The sequence below is a fragment of the Ovis canadensis genome, chromosome 5, assembly GCF_042477335.2.
Source record: "Ovis canadensis isolate MfBH-ARS-UI-01 breed Bighorn chromosome 5, ARS-UI_OviCan_v2, whole genome shotgun sequence".
NCBI classification, from domain to species: Eukaryota; Metazoa; Chordata; class Mammalia; order Artiodactyla; family Bovidae; genus Ovis; species Ovis canadensis.
Genome location: NC_091249.1, coordinates 109,250,711 through 109,271,402, shown reverse-complemented (window position 1 = coordinate 109,271,402; position 20,692 = coordinate 109,250,711). Strand labels below are relative to the sequence as shown.

The 20,692-nt window shown below is 37.9% G+C and overlaps 1 long non-coding RNA gene across 4 annotated transcripts in view; it reads right to left on the bottom strand.

Annotated features, from left to right (window-relative positions):
- The window catches only part of LOC138441536 (uncharacterized), a 151,266-nt gene that overhangs the window by 128,758 nt on the left and 1,816 nt on the right, over positions 1 to 20,692 (bottom strand). For 2 of the 4 annotated variants that reach the window (XR_011257389.1, XR_011257387.1), the window contains exon 2: positions 12,189 to 12,312. The exons of the other annotated variants lie outside the window; for them this stretch is intronic. This is a non-coding gene — a long non-coding RNA (uncharacterized lncRNA). The remainder of the gene's footprint in view (positions 1 to 12,188; positions 12,313 to 20,692) is intronic. 4 annotated transcript variants of the gene reach the window in all.

Sequence of the window (20,692 nt, the reverse complement as noted above, 5' to 3'; positions counted from 1 at the left end):
GTTCACATGCTGTAACTAAAAATCCTGCATGCTGCAAAGAAGATCAAAGATCCAGTGTGTCACAACTTAGACCTGGCACAGCCAAAGAGAAGTGCTTTATAAACTGTAAGCAAATTACAAATATTAAAAAAGAGACAGCACAGACTATGGGAAAATTGCTAGTACATAGTTGATGGGGATAAGATTACAATTTCAAATAGGTTGGTCAGAGTAGGTCCCATTGGAAAGAGAATATTTAGGGGAGGATTTGAAAGAGAGTGGACTTCCCTGGTGGCTCAAAGGTTAAAGTGTCTGTCTGGAACGCAGGAGACCAGGGTTCTATCCCTGGGTCGGGAAGATCCCCTGGAGAAGGAAATGGCAACCCACTCCAGTACTCTTGCCTGGAGAATCCCATGGAGGGAGGAGCCTGGTAGGCTACAGTCCATGAAGAGTCAGACACGACTGAGCGACTTCACTTTCACTTTCACTTTTGAAAGAGTGGAAACTTGGCTATGTGAATATCATTCTAAAAATGGATGCAAAATCAATAATTTTCTTAAGTTGTCAATTACTGATTCTCAATTCTAATCAATTTTCTGTCTCTTGTTAATCACTATCAAATTTTTCTTACTCCTTCTTACTCAAAAAATTCTGCTGATGAAAAAGAACACTGTCATTTAGTGAGCATTCATAAACATATTTTTAATAAATATGATTTAAGAGGCAAATTAAATTAGCACATTTCAATTTCAGAGATGATCCTTCACTTAACTTAAATATCTTTTTAAAATAATTCATTTTATTAAATGCCTTGTTTCTCTAAATTCTCAAATAGGTGACCAATATTTTTTAGCACAACATACAAATATGACTGCCTTTCTAAGTAGACCAGCAGATTTGTGTTTCTTGAGAAGATAACTATAAACTATGCAAATTTCTACAGGAAAGCATAATAAAAAGAGTTGAGAAATAAGATTCTTGGAAATAATTACACTAATTTTTTAGCTCTCATATCTTTGTGTATGCTCAAAAAAGAAGAAATTATACAACCAGACTAATGAAATAAAATCACTTAAGAAAACAGAGAAATGCTAAAAAACATACAAGATTAGAAATGTTTAACAGAAAAAAAAAATGAACCATATAATAGAGCTATGAACTCCCTAACTGTTCTGGAAAATGTTCAACCTAAATTACAAAATAAATGTTCAAATATATATTTTAATATCCTCCCAGCACATTTCAGTATTTCCCTGAACCAATTTTATATGCATGTAATTTATGTCCTTGTGTCAAACACCTGCATGTTATAAATATATTAGCACAAAAACCTATTTTGAGGATTTTATTAAATCAAAAGTATGTACTAGTACATTTCCATTCAGTTGAAGAAGTTAATACAAGAGTTGTTGGCTAGTTATGGCACAAAACTGAGCCAGGAAAAACATTCATATATTTATATACTGTAGCACCTGAAAATGTTTCATTTACACTGTGCCCAGAACCACAAAATTTATCAAATAAATTTTCAGACTCTCCCATCCAAGTAAAGGCTACATTTCCAAAGACACTGTAGATTCATATTTTTAAGAGTAAGAATTAGCATTACATGATTATATCTAAAAATCATAAAAGAAGAAAAATAGTATTCTGTAAATGATGAAAAATAACGTACAAATGATTTTGTAAAACAAAATATCGCACGCAGAGATTGGGGAAATAATGACCCTAAGAACATTTTATGCAAAAAAATCAAGACTGCATATGATAAAATGAAAAACCAAGGGGGCTCGGGATTAAAACAAGTTTATATTATTACAGGGAGACAAACATGTTGGGAGAGTCTGAAATTTTCTATTTTAAATTATTATTTATTTATACTACTTACAATCAGCCTTTTAATACAGCATGGAAAAATTATTAACACCTAAAAACCCAAACCAAGTCAGCCAGCACCCACAAGGATAGAGCCTAACTAAAAACTCACATTATTCATATATTTCAGTGGTTCACAACTAGGGGTAATTTTGCCCCCCAGGGACACGTGGCAATGTCTTGAAACATTTTTTTTATTATTACAACTGAGAAAGAGGGAAGGAGGCACTACTGGTGTTAGTGGGTAGTCAGGAATGCTGCTAAACATCTTCAATGTACAGGACAGAACTCTATATAAAAAAACCATCCAGTCTAAACTACTAATATTCATTGGAAGGACTGATGTTGAAGCTGAAGCTCTAATACTTCGGCCACTGGATACGAAGAGCTGACTCATTAGAAAAGACCCTGATGCTGGGAAAAATTGAAGGCAGGAGAAGGGGATGACAGAGGATGAGAGAGCAGGATGGCATCACTGACTCGATGGACGTGAGTTTGAGCAGGCTCTGGGAGTTAGTGATGGACAGGGAAGCCTGGCGTGCTGCAGTCCATGGGGTCGCAAAGAGTGGGACACGACTGAGCGACTGAACTGAACTGAAACCATCAACAATGCACAGACTGAGACACTCTGCTATAGAGATAATGACTTTGTCTAAGACCCTTCCCTGGGTCAGTCAGCTCTGCCCAGAAGAGCAAAGTCAGATAGAACAGTGAATAGTGATCCCTATAAAGAATCCTTCAGAAGAGGTCCCTGTATTAGAAGACAACACGATTGGCCTGTCCAATTTGCTGAGAAAACACAGGGTACTTCCTTTGTGGCCATCACTCAGCTATTCCTCACTCCTCTGCCCCACCTGTCCAGGACCTCTATTTGGCTGGCAGTTAATATGTTTGAATTCTCCATGTGTCTTCCTTTTTGATTTTTTATTATGGAAAATCCATACATACACAAAATTAAATAGAATAATATAATCGTCACCCAGCTTTAACAAATATCAACAGACTTTCACATTTTGATCTTGTCATTTTCATTTTTAGTTCTACCACTCCTGCTTAGTAGTTTTGCATGGATATTTAAAAGAAAATCTGAGACAACACATTGCTTCATCAATTAATATTTCACTTTCTTCCTATGTAATTAACCCCTGAAGAAAGATATTCAGGATGAACCAGATACGATCAATCTGGGAAATGGGCAACAATATAATCAGATAAGTTAAATAAAGTAAGGAATTACTGGGAGGGACCAGAACAGACATTCCAGATCTAGATATGATAGGGCAAGTCTCTCATGGCTATAAGAAGTGAGCCAAGGGCTGCACACCAAAAGATAATAAAAAAACAAAGGCACTTATGGTGGATGCAGTCAGACATAGATAAAATAGTTAGGACCTGCATGCAGAGTAAGGCAGCAGTGAGATGATGCCACATAGTTGCCAAGTATCTGTATCAGAAATGTTGATAAGTCCTAACGTTCTTGCCAGCTCTAACAATTTGATAGCTACCTGGAGTGATCTTATAAAGAGTTTGGCAATCAAAAGAGGAAAAAAAAAATCCAAGATTGGTGAGGAATAGGGAAATAGTAGCACCTATGCCACAGAGTTGCCAAAGTAATAAAACCTGGAAAGGAAACTTAGCTTCCATGTAAATGGCAGGCATTACATGAGAATCCAGGAGACCAAAGGAAAGTCAAAAGTAGCATACATTATCCTGTAGTCAGCTGAAAGGCTGGCAGGCTCCTTGGCATTCTGCCTATTCTCTGCCAAATGTGGGTGGCCCTATACAGACAAGTTTGTTCATAAAATACCAACAACATAGGAGCTTCGTGACATGCAAGTGTACCATGAATATGTCAAAATAAAAGAAGCCAAGATGCCTGCTATATACTTATGGGAAGGATTTAAAACCACAGATTTAAATCAAAGATACTCAGCTTACAGACATACTGTGCAAAGGAAAGAACACCTACCCTGGCTTCTCCAGTTTCCAGTCTCCAAACAGTGGCCTCTATGTCCTTTTCAAAACACAAATCTGTTTACGTCACACCTTGCTTAAAATCTTTCCGTGATTCCACCTTACCCTAAAATAAATTCCAAAATCCTAACACATCCTAACCTGGCCCTTGCCTAATTTTTCTCCTCCAGTGGTACAGCATTCTGCCTTTCTCCATCCATACTAACCTTCTTTCAGTTCCTTTTCCTCTCTCAGATAAAAAACATTGTACACCTGTAATGCCCCTGGCACTGCGTTAAGCATTTTACATACACATTTCATTTAATTCCTTCAAAAACTTGCGGGATAGGTGTAGCTATCATCTGCACAAGAGAGTAAGTGCCTTGCCATGGAAGAGCTAAGTACAGAGCTTAATAAAAGGTACTACACCTCAACAAGTGCTTCCTTCATAGCTTAGCTGTTAAAGAATCCACCTACAAAGCAGGAGATGCCAGTTCAATTCCTGGGTAAGGAAAATCCCCTGGAGAAGGGATAGGCTACCCAATCCAGTATTCTTGAGCTTCCTTGGTGGCTCAGACAGTAAAGAATCCACCTGCAATGTGGGAGACGTGGGTTCGATCCCTGGGTTGGGAAGATCCCCTGGAGGAGGGCATGGCAACCCACTCTAATATCCTTGCCTGGAGAATCCCTACTGCAGAGGAGCCTGGTGGGCTACAGCCACAAGGTCACAAAGAGTTGGACACAACTAAGCGATTAAGCATAGCACAGCACAGCACATACTTCAACTAAAACCTTCTGCAAAAGAGACTTGCCAAAAATATAAGAAATTTATTTTTAGATCACAAGCAAGACTTGTCTTAAAATGTTTGGTCACATTTTTTAAAAAATAGTTTAAATATAAAATACAATAATGTCTCCACTTAGGTCACAACTCTGACAATGTATAGCCCCCTATATAAGTTGGTTTAAAGAAAAAAAAAAAGAAAAACAGCTGGAAGGCCTCTTGTGAGACCCATGAACTCTATAGTATAGGACAAGCAGAGTTATTAACACATTGCAGACACCAGCAGTCAAGTAATCCATATCATGATAAATGATACATGGATATAATAGCCAGTGAGAAGTAAAAGCAAGTAGACAACCTAGAAAGAATAGACCAGATCTTGTCTTTTTGGGGGTTCTTCTATACAATGTAAAGGTGTTCACTTTGGTTTTGTTTTGGTTTTTTTTCCCTTTTTTTGTGAGGCCACAGCACACAGCTTGCTGGATCTTCCCAGACCAGGAAGAGAACCACAGCCACTGCAGTAAAAACCCAGAATCCTTGCCACTACTCACCAGGGAAGTCCTACGGGCATTCAGTTTTAATGAATAATAACATATTCAACAACGTGTCAGTGCATCACAGTTTAATATTTGAGATTTGAATACCATTTAAGTCAAGGAAGTCAAGCATTGTGCAAACACTTTCATTGTAAATAAGTAAAGTAAAAGCTTTGAAATTTAAGCTTCAGTTATTTTAAAAGTCCTAAGTTATCCTATGATACAGGCTAAATGAGGTGTCATTGTACAATGTAACAGCCAGCCAGTTGTTACACATTTTAAGTATAATTTCTTTAAGAATTGAAAATTTACTGCACCAAAAATAGGACTTGAGGATGCCTTATATTTCTTTTGCTTGTCTAATTGCACTAGCTTGATCCTTCAGTAAAATGTTGAATAGATGTGAATAGAGGGCACATTCTGGGGGTAAAGCTATCAGTCTTTAACCATTAAGTGAAGCATTAACATTGAATTTTTTATAGATGCTCTTTATCAGGTTTAGGAACTTCCTTGTATTCCTAATACACTGAATGCTTTTATCATAAATAAATATGTATTTTTTTCAATTTTTTTTTGTTTGTTTTGAGATGACCATGGGATTTTATTCTATTGTGCAGGCTCCTCTGTCCATGGAATTCTCAAGGCAAGAATACTAGAGTGAGTTGCCAGGCCCTTCTCCAGGAGATCCTCCCAACCCAGGGATCAAACTTGGGTCTTCTGCATTGTGGGTAGATTCTTAATCATCTGAGCCACCCAGCAAAGCCCACTCTATTGTTTCAATCTATTTTATTGGTTCAATGAGAGATGGGAATACCAGACCACCTTACCTGCCTCCTAAGAAACCTGTATGCAGGTCAAGAAGCAACAGTTAGAACCAGACAGGGAACAACAGACTGGTTCCAAATTGGGAAAGGAGTGCGTCAAGAATGTATATCGTCACTCTGCTTATTTAACTTATATGCAGAGTACATCATGAGAAATGCCAGGCTGGATGAAGCACAAGCTGGAATCAAGACTGCCGCGAGAAATATCAATAACCTCAGATATGCAGATGACACTACCCTTATGGCAGAAAGTGAAGAGGACTAAACAGGTTCTTGATGAAGGTGAAAGAGGAGAGTGGAAAACTGGCTTAAAATTCAATATTCAAAAAACTAAGATCATGCCATTTGGTCCCATCACTTCATGGCAAATAGATGGGAAAACAATGGAAACAGTGGCAGACTATTTTCTTGGGCTCCAAAATCACTGCAGATAGTGACTACAGCCAAGAAATTAAAAGATGCTTGCTCCTTGGAAGAAAAGCTATGACAAACCTAGAGAGCATGTTAAAAAGCAGAGACATTACTTTGAAGACAAAAGTCCGTCTAGTCAAAGCTATTGTTTCTCCAGCAATCATGGATGGATGTGAGAATTGGACCACAAAGAAGGCTGAGCCCTGAAGAACTGATGCTTTTGAAAGCCAGAAAGAAAACACCAATACAGTATACTAACACATATATATGGAATTTAGAAAAATGGCAATGATGACCCTGTATGCAAGACAGCAAAAAAAGACACAGATGTGTATAGCGGACTTTTGGACTCAGAGGGAGAGGGAGAGGGTGGGATGATTTGGGAGAATGGCATTGAAACATGTATACTATCATGTAAGAATCGAATCACCAGTCTATGTCTGATGCAGGATACAGTATGCTTGGGGCTGGTGCATGGGGATGACCCAGAGGGATGTTGTGGGGAGGGAGGTGGGAGGGGGGTTCATGTTTGGGATCGCATGTACACCCATGGTGGATTCATGTCAATGTATGGCAAAACCAATACAGTATTGTAAAGTAAAATAAAGTAAAAATAAAAATTAAAAAAAAAGAAAAAAAACCTCAACATTCAAAAAACTAAAAACAAAACAGTCCTCAATCTGTAACTAGCATGTAATCGAAGTAAACAGTCATCTTCTCAATTGCAAAAAAAAAAAAAAAGAACTGATGCTTTTGAACTGTGGTGTTGAAAAAGACTCTTGATAGTCCCTTGGACTGCAAGGAGATCCAACCAGTCCATCCTAAAGGAAATCAGTCCTGAATATTCATTGAAAGGACTGATGCTAAAGCTGAAGTGCCAACAATTTGGCCACCTGACGCAAAGAGCTGACTCATTAGAAAAGACCCTGATGCTGGGGAAGATTGAAGGCAGGAGAAGGGGACAACAGAGGATAACATGGTTGGATGGCATCACTGACTCAATGGACAGGAGTTTGAGCAAGCTGCAGGAGATGGTAAAGAACAGGGAAGCATGATGTGCTGCAGTCCATGGAGTCGCAAAGATTCTGACACAACTGAGTGACTGAACAACAACATTTTATTGATTGGGTTTTGTATGTTGAATCAACTTTGCATTTTTAGGATAAACCCCACTTGATCATAGTATATAATCCTTTTCAAAAATTTGCTTGATTCTGTTTTTTATTATTTTGTTGTGAAATCTGAGGCTCTACATTCACAGAGATATTGGTCAGTAGTTGTCTTTCTTGTAATGTCTTCATCTGGTTTTGGTATCAGAATAATACTGATTTCACAGAATGATCTGAGAAGTTTTTCCTCCTTTTCTAGCTTTTGTAAGAGCAGAGTAATAAAAAAAAAAAGATTTGTAAGATTTTATGTACTCATTAAGAATTCAGATTTTGAGTGAAAAAAGATAAAAAGATAACTATTGAAAGGATTTAGAGGAGCACAGACTTCTGCTTTGGGTCACTGTACAGTAACAAGTATTATACATATCAATTATAAAACTGGGCAAAATATATGACTACTTCTTTTATAAACTGGACAGCCTGTAGTACAAAAGGAATTAAGTCAGGTGAGCCTCTGGGGCTCTTTCTGCACCATGTCACAGTGAGGAGGAGCTCAAGTAGAAAGTATCATTCTCACTGAGCTGACACGGCAAAGACTGGAGATTGGGGTGTTTATTGCAGCAACTGGAATTTATGGAGCAGGAGTCACAGAGAGGGGAGCTGTGGTGAGGAGGTAACAGAAGCATGCACCGTAGTTTTCTTCAGGGCTTTGGCCACAGCCAGAACTGTGCATTTCAAGCTAAAACTCCCTGAGAACTAGCTGACAGCAGCTACCAAGAGTTGAACGGAAAAAGAAAAAGGGAGAAGTAACACAAAGTTAGAAAATGTTTAGGGCAAAGGGAATGGAAAGATCTTGTATAGTTTCTCAGGTACTCGGTTGCAATTCCCAACAGGATCTGCCTTAACAGTAAGAACCAAAACCCCAAAGAAGAGACAAACGTAGGGCTTAAGACATATCTAAATTGGACCTACACTAACGAACCATTATTCTAATTCTGACAGATCAAAAGGATCTTCCAACAATTTGTTTAATGGGAAAAACATTTTTTTCTTTTTTTAATGGAAGTATAGTTAATTTATAATGCTGTGTTAGATTCAGGTATAAAGTGATTTGGTTATGCATACATATGTATCTATTTTTTTCAGATTCCTTTGCCTTATAGGTTATTACAAAATATTGAGTATAGTTACCTGTGTTATACAGTAGATCCTTGTTGTTCATCTATATATATACATTTTTATATTTTATACATAGGTGTATTTACATATGTTAATTCCAAACTTCTAAGTTTCCGCTCCCCCTTCCTTTGGCTTTGGTAACCTTAAGCTTGTTTGCTATGTGTATGGGTCTATTTCTGTTTTGTAGATAAGTTCATCTGCAGCCTTCTTTTTTAGATTCCACCTATAAGTGATATCATATGATATCTGTCTTTCTCTGTCTGACTTATTTCATTCAGTCTCTAAGTCTATTCATATTGCACAAATGGCATTATTTTGTTATTTTTCGTGGCCAAGTAATACTCCATTGTAAAAGTATACTGCATCTTTTATTATTATTACTTTTATTGGGATACAGTTGATTTATAATGTCGTGTTATTGGTATACAGCAAAGTGAATCTTTTATGCATACATATATATCCACTCTTTTTTTAGATTTTTTTCCCATATAGGACATTACAGAGCACTGAGTAGAGTTCCCTGTGCTATACAGTTGATCCTTGTTATTTACCTATTTTTCATATAGTTGCTCAGTTTGTTCAGTTCAGTCGCTCAGTCATGTCCGACTCTTTGTGACCCCATGAATCGCAGCACACCAGGTCTCCTGTCAATCACCAACTCCAGGAGCTCACTCAGACTCACGTCCATCAAGTCAGTGATGCCATCCAGCCATCTCATCCTCTGTTGTCCCCTTCTCCTCCTGCCCCCAATCCCTCCCAGCATCAGGGTCTTTTCCAGTGAGTCAGTTCTTCACATCAGGTGGCCAAAGGATTGGAGTTTCAGCTTCAGCATCAGTCCTTCCAATGAATATTCAGGACTGATTTCCTTTAGGATGGACTGGTTGGATCTCCTTGCAGTCCAAGGGACTCTCAAGAGTCTTCTCCAACACCACACTTCAAAAGCATCAATTCTTCTGCACTCAGCTTTCTTCATAGTCCAACTCTCACATCCATACATGACCACTGGAAAAACCATAGCCTTGACTAGACAGACCTTTGTTGACAAAGTAATGTCTCTACTTTTGAATATGCTCTCTAGGTTGGTCATAACTTTCCTTCCAAGGAGTAAGCATCTTTTAATTTCATGGCTGCAGTCATCATCTGCAGTGATTTTGGAGCCAAAAAAAATTAAGTTTGACACTGTTTCCACTGTTTCCCCATCTATTTCCCATGAAGTGATGGGACCAGATGCCATGATCTTCGTTTTCTGAATGTTGAGCTTTAAGCCAACTTTTTCACTCTCCACTTTCACTTTCATCAAGAGGCTTTTTAGTTCCTCTTCACTTTCTGCCATAAGGGTGGTGTCATCTGCATATCTGAGGTTACTGACATTTCTTCTGGCAATCTTGATTCTAGCTTGTGCTTCTTCCAGTCCAGCATTTCTCATGATGTATTCTGCATATAAGTTAAATAAGCAGGGTGTCAATATACAGCCTTGACGTACTCCTTTTCTTATTTGGAACCAGTCTGTTGTTCCATATAGTTGTATGTATATGTTAACCCCAAACTCCTAATTTTCCTCTCCCCCCTTACCCTTGGTAATCATATTTACTACATCTATAATCATATTTTCTATATCTGTAATCATATTTTCTACATCTATTTCTGTTATGTATATGTTAATTTGTAGCCATATTTTTAGATTCCACATATAACTGATGTCATACTCTGTCTGACTTCACTCAGTAGGACTATCTCTAGGCCTATCCATGTTACTGCAGATGGCATTATTTTGTTCTTTTTAATGACTCAGTAATACTACATTGTATATATGTACCACATATCTTCTTTATCCATTCATCTGTCAGTAAACATTTAGGTTGCTTCCATGTCTTAAATATTGTAAACAGTGCTTAAATGAACATTGGGGGTGTATGTGTCTTTTCAAATTATGGTTTTCTTCAAATATATATCCAGGAATGGCTTTGTAGGATCATATGGCAGCTCTATTTTTAGTTTTTTTTTTAAGGCGCCTCTATACTGTTCTCCTTGCCTGGTGCCTTCCCTGGTGGCTCAGAGGGTAAAGTGTCTGCCCACAATACAGGAGACCTGGGTTCGATCCCTGGGTCAAGAAGATCTCCTGGAGAAGGAAACGGCAACCCACTCCAGTACTCTTGCCTGGAAAATCTGAAGGACAGAGTAGCCTGGTAGGCTGCAATCCATGGGGTCGCAAAGAGTCGGATATGACTGAGAGACTTCACTTTCACTTGCATACTGTTCTGCATAGCAGCTATCCAGTTTACATTCCCACCAACAGTGTAGGAGGGTTCCTTTTCTCCACACCCTCTCCAGTATTTATTATTTGTAATCTTATAGCGATTCAACCAGCAAATTTAATGTGTCAGGAAAAACAAATTTGACACCCAAATGATAATAATGTAATACAAAAACATAATACAGAATCCTTACACCCTACCATTGACAATGTCCACTATCAAATAAAAAGACACTATATTTGAAAAACAAGAAAATCCGGCCCATATCAAGAGAGAAAAGAATCAACAGAAAATATCCAGATATTGAGAGTAGCAGAAAATACTCTATAAATATACTCAAATACTTAAAAAAAGAGAGAGACACACACAATAAGTGAACAGATGGGGAAGTTCTGTGGGGAAATGGAAACTATTCTTAAAAAGACTCAACCAAAAGTTCTAGAAATATAGATGCACACACAGTTATTTAAGTCAGTAAAATAGCTGTAATATTACACACTGTAATATATTTTTAAATTATTGTTAAAATTCTTAAAGATTGAATCAAAGTCAAAAGCGACAGATTCAAATGAGTATGCTAATGTCTAAGTACAAATTAAATTATAAATGCCATTATGCAAAGGTCATTTTAAAAGCTAACAAATTAATATCAGAAATATAATATCCAAAAATAAAAAATACCTCATCAAAATTAAATTTTAAATGCTGGCTAGCATAACTACTAGATATAGTTATGTTATACATAATAACTACTAGAAATTCACCAGTAGGAAGCAATTCAATGGGTAAGAACTGTTGAAATGTTAACTAGATATTTGTGTTATACATTCCTCATCAGAGCTATGAAAATGGTGGTAGAGACACCAATGTATTATTTGGTATATTTAAATATCAAGTGGAGAATGAAATACTGATGTATGGCTCCTTGCCTAATTAAATTGTGATTCATGACACATTTATATGCCATCATATATGTCAGGATAAGTGATCTCCTATTTTTTCAGTGGCAAATCCAATTTAAAAGATTTTTTCCAAAATAAATATATAAACTTTTATGTAAGTGGTATCCCCATATATCTATTAACAATATCAAATTAGTTCATTTAGTTATATATTAAATTATGCATAAGATTACATAGTAATCTAGAGATATTGCTTTGTTCCACCTAGAGTTTGATGAAACAATCTTATTCAAACTCTTCACATGTACGTTCAACAACGGCTTCTTCACTATTACCACGAGATTTCAAAATAGGTAGCTGAGACGTGGATAGACAACTCACCTTTATAAAGAATTCTGTTGATGAGGATTATGGAAGTATTTGCAAAGAAGATTTCCACTAATAAAGTTGTCATTCTGACCCATTCTGGAGAAGATGTGAGTGGTATCCTCACTTTACCCCAAGCCTAGATAGATTCGGAAAAAAAAAAAAAAAAAAAAAACTGGGAATTTCTCAGGTATTCTCTGAAGTCAGGGGACAAAGTTATCTATTGACTGACTTGTTCCTGAGAAAACTAAAGCAGATTATGACAGCAGAATAGACAGGGCTGCATCTGGGAAGTAACTGCACTCTCCTCCAATGAATGACCAAAATGTGTGAATCCTAAAAACAAAATACAGAATTCATGGTAGGTATAAGAGTTGGACTATAAAGAAAGCTGAGCGCCAAAAAATTGATGCTTTTCAACTGTGGTGTTGGAAAAGACTCTTGAGATTCCCTTGTACTCCAAAGAGATCCAACCAGTCCATCCTAAAGGAGATCAGTCCTGGGTACTCATTGGAAGGACTGATGTTGAAGCTGAAACTCCAATACTTTGGCCACCTGATGCGAAGAGTTGACTCATTTGATAAGACCACGATGCTGGGAAAGATTGAAGGCAGAAAAATAAGGGGACGACAGAGGATAAGATGGCTGGATGGCATCACCGACTCAGTGGACATGAGTTTGGGTGAACTCCGGGAGTTGATGATGGACAGGGAGGCCTGGTGTGCTATGGTTCATGGGTCACAAAAAGTCAGACATGACTGAGAGACTGAACTGAACTGAGCTGAACTGATGTTGCCTTGTAATCACTCAAACCAAGATCCTATCTAAAAGCAACACTTGGCCCCCTATTGTCCATAGGATCACCTGAAGAAAACTAGAGGAAAGGAGGAGAGGAAGTGAATTGGCCTCTTCCTGTGTGTGCCCTATTTCTGTCAGCATCTTCAAGCAATGACACTTGACTCTCAGCAGAAACAGTTGATCTTAAAGCAGTAGTGGGTGGCAGTTTCACTCTCAAAACCACCTTCCTTGTATCCCTCAGATAGGTCAGTACCAGATGGCCAATGCCCCTCACCTGAGTTGTTGGTCCAGTCTCCACATTCCTAAAGTTCCACAGGGACCCCACCTCAGAGGTCTGACTCCCAGCTCAAGCTCCCTTGTCTAAGACTTTAAGATACCAACCTCTTCCCTTTTGTACCCCCTGACTTAGAGAGGTTATCTGTTCTCTAATACTTGGTTAATAATTATTTACATAAAACTCTCCTTTAAAAATAATTGGTTTCATTGTTCCTGCTTCCTGACTAGACTTTGACTGATTCATAAGTATCACTGTCTTCAGTAAAACCTGATGCAGAGCCCAGGAACATGACATTACAGAATATGACATTATCTCCAAGTTCATGTTCAGCAAGTGGTGACGACAAAGAGACCCACCTGGCATGAAACAGCTATAAATGGGCAACATTCTGTAAACCCTTTGAGTACTCCCCAACTAAACATTGGAAGCACAGAATGGCTTCAATACAACCCTCTCCTTCTGTTTTTCATGAAGACCTCTCCCACCAATCTTTTGACTTAAGACTCTTAGAAGTGAGACAGTCACCAAGTGAGACAGTCACTGTATACTCTAAATCTTCAGTGCCAAATGTGAAGTTCTCTAAATGGGTCTCTTCAAGGCCCCATCTCTTGACCTGAGGTGCAGGCCAGTACCACTCTCCTCTCTGTGGAAAAGGTGAGAGAGGAAATATCATTAAACATTGACATTTCTCTCCCAAGAAATATTCAATACAGGCCTTCATCTTTCAATCCTCAATATTCCCCAGCCTTTTGTATGTAGCATTTATAAGTCTTGATCCCTAGAGCCTCCTCTGAAAGCTAAAGTCATAAGGAAAAGTTTTCACTTAAAATCCTATCCGTATTAGCTAGGGTATAAATTAATCTTCTTTAACAAAAGACCTCAAAACGCAGCAACTCAAATAAGGTTGAGTTTTACTGCTCTCTCTTGTTAAGAGAGCAATAAGCTTCTACCTTATGGAAGAATAAACTTCTACTTCATGGCAGGAGAGCTTGCTCCATGATGTCACCTAGGACCAGGACCCTTCCACCTCTTTTTTTCAGACATCCCCTCAGAGTACTGCCCACACCTGCATAGTTGAAGTTGGCTCACTATTGTGATGGTCAAAGTACAGCCTTCAGAAGAACTGAATGAAACAGGGATCTGTGAACCCAATATTTTAAAGGCAAGACTCAGAGAGCATGTTTATAATTTGCACTCACATGGCATAGGAAAAACTTAGACATGTAGTCACATCTAGCTCTAACAAGGCTTGGACATGTAATCTCTGGCTCGGGGGCCATGTGCCCAGCTAGAAGTGAGAAGATTCTATTGCTAGACAGGAAAGACATTTGGGATAATTAGCAGATTCTGCTAATGATCACTTATAAATAAGTTCAAAATTCAAATAATATTAAAATGAAATTACTGAAAAAATTTAACATGAAATGTTACATTCAGAATATACTTTTAGAACTAAAAAGTTTTCTTTAAAAATTTAGTTCTAAAATATCTTAAACCTGCATAAATTATAATCTACCTTGATATTTAAGAAAATAATGTTGAGCTCTACTACTGAAAACAACAAAAAAGATCCTCAGATGAGCCAGGACCTTCAGTGCAATGTTTTCAAACTCTGAACCATTTTACCAGAGCCAATAAAATTAAAACAATAAAAATAGCATAGTTTTCACTTCACCTCATTTTTCAATCTACCTACCCTTACTTAAACAGGTAGGAAAATGCCTAGAGTGGGAGCCATGAGGAAAAACTCAAGAAAAGGGTACTGTTCATTCACAAACTAAATAATCAATTCCTCCAGTGACTATAAAGAGACCATGTATTAAGTACTACAAGGTACCACCTCTAATATTTATAGAAATAGCGAAAGTCTTAAAAACTACCAGCTAACAGGTTATTTTTGGCTAAACTATACTGTGTCAGCTTTATTCCATACAGGATTAACATATGTTAAGATGTGTTCAGAAAAACAAATAAGTTCAACATGAACTAATAATCAGGCGGCAACCACAGATCAATTAAAGCCAACTTCTGACTTCCTTGACAGGAAATCCCTCATATGTTAATAAATGAGTTTGGACTATCAGAGTATTAGTGACTATGGTAACCCTAGTCACTTTTTAAAAAGCTAACTCCGAAGTTTCTAGATGTCCTCTGACTATAGACAGTTGTGAATTCCAAGATAACTAAACAATCTTATCCTTGGGAAACCTGTTTGAAAAGGGACACTTTTAATAATAACAGTAGAATGATTTGAACATGTCTCAAGAAGAGTGGTTTTCCCAAAGCTAGGATGAAAGAATCCAGTGTATAAACTGCCCTGTTAAGGCTAGACTTTGAGAAAGCATATTGAGGTATTTATAAATCTACCTATGGAAAAGAATTTGCAGTATTTGGAGGTCTGGCACAGTTACTGCCTTTCATTAGCTTAACTTGAACCCATTTTCACAACTGGGATCTTAGAGAATGTACATTTTTGGATCATCAAATTTTAAGCAAAATAAAAATTTTAGATATGTAACAACTTAGAGACAAAATGTAAAAATAAAGCTTTTTCATAGATTATTCTTTATAATAAAGTTTCAAACCCAAGTGACGAAATAATTACATTTTCATGTTACTTTATGTCAACAGACATTTTTAAGTACTTTTCAGGTAATTAAACCACCATTGCTCTTTTGAACACCTCATTGTTAATATTCTCTACTTGACCGTTTCCTACTGAAAGTTTAATATCACAATTTATATAAAGTCTACTTTCATGAGAACTCCTTGTGAGCAAATAATGTTTTCATGTTAAAGACTAGCATATTAAGCCGTATTAAAAAAGGAATGATAAGAATGTTTAACCAAGTTTGGAAGTTCAGCAGTAGCTTAGACTAAAAATAAAGCTGTTCTAACAGAGGGCCAGTTAAATAACCCATAGTCTGAAGAATATTTTTAAAACTCAGATTCATTATTCAAAGAAAAAGTAATATAACTATGTAAAATTTAATGTGTGGAAAAATTTAAAAGTCCACCATTTGAAAGAGTGACTTGGAATAATACATTAAGTGTTCTAATTTGGAATCAAGATAATTACACTATTTTAGGTAAACCAAAAGCCCTTACTTAATAAAAATCTCTATTAGAATAATGGGGTTGTTTTTAACTCTTATAGACAAAAAAAAAATACAACAAGAACAAAAGAGCAGGACTAAAGCAAGGACACTCATTAATTCAAGTAAGGCAATGAAGTAGAAGATCAAGAATATGAAACAAGTTATTTACTCTCTGAATCAAAGTACATAAGAAAAAAAAAACAAAAACAAACCATAAGATTCTTACTCAGGTATTACCCTGTGCAGGTCTAAGAGGCAGACAAATGGCATATTAAACCTCAAAAACATCTCAGAGACTGTGTCAGTTATTAAGCTATTGTCTTTTAGCTCCAAACCCACCTTCTACATTACACTTTCTGATGGTAGAGCTGAGACCCTGTAAACCACATTTCTGTTTTTCCAGCTGTCTCCACGTTGGATTCTGCTGAAAAGCAATCCTAGAAGGATAAAAAATAAACTTTGTGCATCCCATTTACTTCCTTCAGGCTTTTTAGGTACATCATTCTTGTTAGCATTGTCCCAATACTTCTTCAGTCCAGCAGCAACACCCTTTCATAGCAACATGTGAATCTAGTTTGCAGTTTCTGCCACACCTGCTAAACCAATCCTTATCTTATCTTCCTGGTAGTTGTGGTGTCTTACTGTTCTTTTTTTCCCTTATAGCTTTCCATTTAGTTTTATGCCAAATTCATTATTCTTAATATTAAATTTTCTTTTTAAATAATGAATACGGTTTCTCTCCTCTGACTGAACCTGGTCTGACTGACCACCTCTCCAGCAGTTCCAAAGGAGAATGGTGCTATCAAAGTCATCAATATGAAAAAATATATATTATTTCCATAAAATAAATCTTAATCAAATATTCTTGGTTCCCAAGCATACAGAGAAGAGAGTGATTCTCAACCAGAGGAGAATGGAGATTATGGGGCCAATTATTAGGGCTTACATTAACCAAAGGTTTAGAAACACCAAGTCCAACCCTTTCACAATATAAAGGAACCTATGAATTTACCATCTATGGCAAAAAAAGAAAAAAAACAAAACAAGACTTTGCAGATGTGGTTAAGAATCTGAGAGGGCTCTAAATGCAATAGCATGTATTTTTATAAGATACAGACAGAGAGAGACACACAGAAGTGGGAAAGTCAATGTGATTCAGAGGCAGAGAGACTGGAGTGACATAAACACAAGTCCTTGTGACGAAACCACAAGGAAAGAAATAGCCACCAAACCCCGGCAGAAACTGAAAGAAACAAGAAACAGATTCTCCTTTAGAGACTACAGATGGAGCATGGTCCAGAATGAATGAATTTTGATTGTTGTAACTCACCAAGTTTGCGGTAATTTGTTAACAAGCACTAGGGAACCAACATAAGGATATAAAACAAAAGCTTTATGGAATGCACCACATTTTAAGAATGGCAGGTAGGGTCTACATACACAATGATTGCAAAGAAAAAAACAAAAAGGGAAGAAAGGTGAGAATTAGAAACAGAGGGAAAAAGCAGTGAGTCAGAAAACCAAGGGAGCTGTGCAATGTAAAAAAAAAAAGTAGTTCAATTAGGTAAGAGAACATGCTACTCAGAATTAATGACACAGATTACTGAAGATCTTAAATGGCAGCCTAAGAAGTTTGAACTTCAATCTAAGTCTGAACTTTAATTTCTAGACAGTCAAGATCCTCTACAGCTTGTGAGGACAAGCTCTGTGTGTGGTGGGGAAAAGGGTAGGAGATAGAGTCTGGGAGGAAGAAATAGCGATGTGATAAATCCTTTGCATACCTCTATTATACTATTCTCTAACTTTGTTCTCATATCCTTCCACCACAAGGCTTAACGATTGGGACTGAGTTTCCCCAAGATTGAGAAAAATTCTGACACATACGTTTGACGAAGCGTGTGGTCAGGAAGCAACAGTTAGAACTGGACATGGAACAACAGACTGGTCCCAAATAGGAAAAGGTGTACATCAAGGCTATATATTGTCACCCTGCTTATTTAACTTATATGCAGAGTACATCATGAGAAATGCTGGACTGGAAGAAGCACAAGCTGGAATCAAGATTGTTGGGAGAAATATCAATAGCCCCAGATATGCAGATGACACCATCCTTTTGGCAGAAAGTGAAGAGGAACTAAAAGGCCTCTTGATGAAAGTGAAAGAGGAGAGTGAAAAAGTTGGCTTAAAGCTCAACATTCAAAAAACGAAGATCATGGCATCTGGTCCCATCACTTCATGGGAAATAGATGGGGAAACAGTTGAAACAGTGTCAGACTTTATCTTTGGGGGCTCCAAAATCACTGCAGATGGCGACTGCAGCCATGAAATTAAAAGACGCTTACTCCTTGGAAGAAAAGCTATGACTAACCTAGATAGCATACTGAAAAGCAGAGACATTACTTTGTCAACAAACGTCTATCTAGTCAAGGCTATGGTTTTTCCAGTGGTCATGTATGGATGTGAGAGTTGGACTGTGAAGAAAACTAAGCGCCAAAGAATTGATGCTTTTGAACTGTGGTGTTGGAGAAGACTCTTGAGAGTCCCTTGGACTGCAAGGAGATCCAACCAGTCCATTCTGAAGATCAACCCTGGGATCTCTTTGGAGGGAATGATGCTGAAGCTGAAACTCCAGTACTTTGGCCACCTCATGCGAAAAGTTGACTCACTGGAAAAGACTCTGATGCTGGGAGGGATTGAGGGCTGGAGGAGAAGGGGACGACAGAGGATGAGATGGCTGGATGGCATCACTGACTCATTGGACGTGAGTCTGAGTGAACTCCAGGAGTTGGTGATGGACAGGGAGGCCTGGCGTGCTGTGATTCATGGGGTCACAAAGAGTCGGACACAACTGAGCGACTGGACTGAACTGAACTGAAATGAGTTGAATGAAGAAGACTTGTGCATTTTTTAAATTTTAGTTATTAAATGGCACCCCACTCCAGTACTCTCACCTGGAGAATCCCAGGGACGGAGGAGCCTGGTAGGCTGCAGTCCATGGGGTCGCTAAGAGTCGGGCATGACTAAGCGACTTCACTTTCACTTTAAGCAAGGTATAGTAGAATAGAGCAGAATACTGAACAGTACTTGAATCACTTTTACTTTTCTAGAGTTTGAGTAAAATAATTTTATAAAAACATATATTAATATTGAAAGTTTAAGATATTTGGAAAGTAGTCCCTGATTAACCCCAGGGAATACTCCAGAATCAGCAATTCTAGCCAAATCCAATCAATTAATGGCTACTGTCTGGAGCAGAGTTAAGAAGTAAACTAAAGTTTGTGCCACAACAAATTAACAATCTCTGCTAAAGTGTTGGATTAGGAGTAGACACTCAAACGACTCACGTTTCCCATCCCATTCTTATTTCATAAATTAGTAATTTGGTTTCTTTAAAAACTTTGCATGTTATGTCTTAGGTGAATTACAGAAAGAAAAATTCCATTTCAATAAAGGTTTCCATTAGTTGAGCTTAGTTAATCAAAGATTTACTGCATTCAGGTCTTCTCTGATGGTTCAGTGGTTGAGTCCACCTTGCAACGCAGGGGACACCACAGTTTCTATCCCTGATCTGGGACGATCTCACATGCTAAGGAGCAACTAAGCCTGTGTGGCACAACTACTGAGGCTGTGCTCTAGAGCCCCAGAGCTGCAACTACTGGGCCCAAGCAATGCGATTACTGAAGGCCTCGCACCTTAGATCTGGAAGGCCCCAGCAAGAGAAGTCACTATGATAAGAAGCCCTGGCTGCAACTAGAGAAAAGCTTGCCCTCAGCAACGAAAAAGAAGGCAAAGGGTGTGTCAAAAGGATAGAGGATTGTTCTGCTCTCTTTATTTTCTGATTTCAGGATATTAACTATTCTGGCTGTAAAGATAGGGATGATTTGACTATGTGCCTTAGAATTCCAGTGCATGTTCTACGAAAGGGCTAGTTCTGTGTTTCAACACAGCAACAAACTCAGATCGCCTTGGAAAAGAGGAAAATCAACACTTGGGTCAATGAAAGCTGGAGGGGGCGGGGGTGGGGATGCAGGCGAAGACACCTGTAAATACTGAGTTCCACAGTTTACACTGAAAGTTTTGAGCCTGGACCCAGGGAGAGGCTGAACAGCAGTGGTTTGAAATGTGGCCAAGCCAGGAATGGTCCACAATCCTCCTCAAATACATGCAGTGCCCTCACCTCCCATGAGGGGTGAACCAAAAATAACTGCCTTTTAAAGGTTTAAAATATCTACTTCTCCTTTATTGATTACACCAAAGCCTTTGATTGTGTAGATCACGACAAACTGTGGAAAATTCTTCAAGAGATGGGAATACCAGACCACCTTACCTGCCTCCTAAGAAATCTA